The following is a 1,048-nucleotide window of genomic DNA, read 5'->3' on the forward strand; positions in this document are numbered from 1 at the left end:
GGAGGAAATACCCTAAAGGAATAGCCAAATAAAGGAGAAATCAAATCATGTCAAAAAACAAAAATGAGTTAAATGACTGGGAATACAAAACGTATCACAATAATAACCCTGAATGTTAATGTCCTGAACTCATCATTCAAAAGACATAGACTGGCAGATTGGATTGAAAAGAAAAATCCAACAATATGCTGCCTGCAACAGACTCATCTCATAGAAAGAAATACCCATAAACTAAGGGTGAAAGAATGGGAAAAAACATACCATGCACATGGACACAGCAAAAAAGCTGGAGTATCCATCCTCATTTCAGATAATGTGGACTTCAAGCCAAAACTACTCAGAAGGAATAAAGAAGGACATTACATACTGCTTAAGGGAAGCATAAATCAGCAAGACATAACAATCATAAATATCTTAACACAATAATACTAAGCTATTTTAACACACCTCTCTCATAACTGGATAGATCTTCCAAACAAAAATTGAATAAAGAAACCATAGATCTCAATAACACAATCAACAATTTAGACTTAATGGACATATATAGAACATACCATCCAACAAAGAACGAATACACTTTCTTCTCAGCAGCACATGGATCCTTCTCTAAAATAGACCATGTCTCATGCCACAAAGCTACTGTTAGCAAATACAAGAAGATAGAGATACTACCTTGTATTCTATCAGATCATAATAGATTGAAATTAGAAATAAATGACAGAATAAAAAACAAAAACATCTCCAATACCTGGAGATTAAATAATACACTATTACATGATGAATGGATAACAGAAGACATCAGGAGGGAAATTAAAAAATTCTTAGAAGTAAACGAGAACAAAACACATCATATCAAAATCTCTGGGACACTATGAAAGCAGTACATAGAGGAAGATTTATTTCATGGGGCGCATTCAACAAAAGAAGTAGAAATCAACAAATAAACGACTTAACACTACAGCTCAAAGCTCTAGAAAAAGAAGAGCAGACCAACACCAAAAGTAGTAGAAGACAGGAAATATTTAAAATCAGAGCCGAAATCAACAAA

This window comes from Sciurus vulgaris (assembly GCF_902686455.1).
Source record: "Sciurus vulgaris genome assembly, chromosome: 10".
Classification (NCBI taxonomy): Eukaryota; Metazoa; Chordata; class Mammalia; order Rodentia; family Sciuridae; genus Sciurus; species Sciurus vulgaris.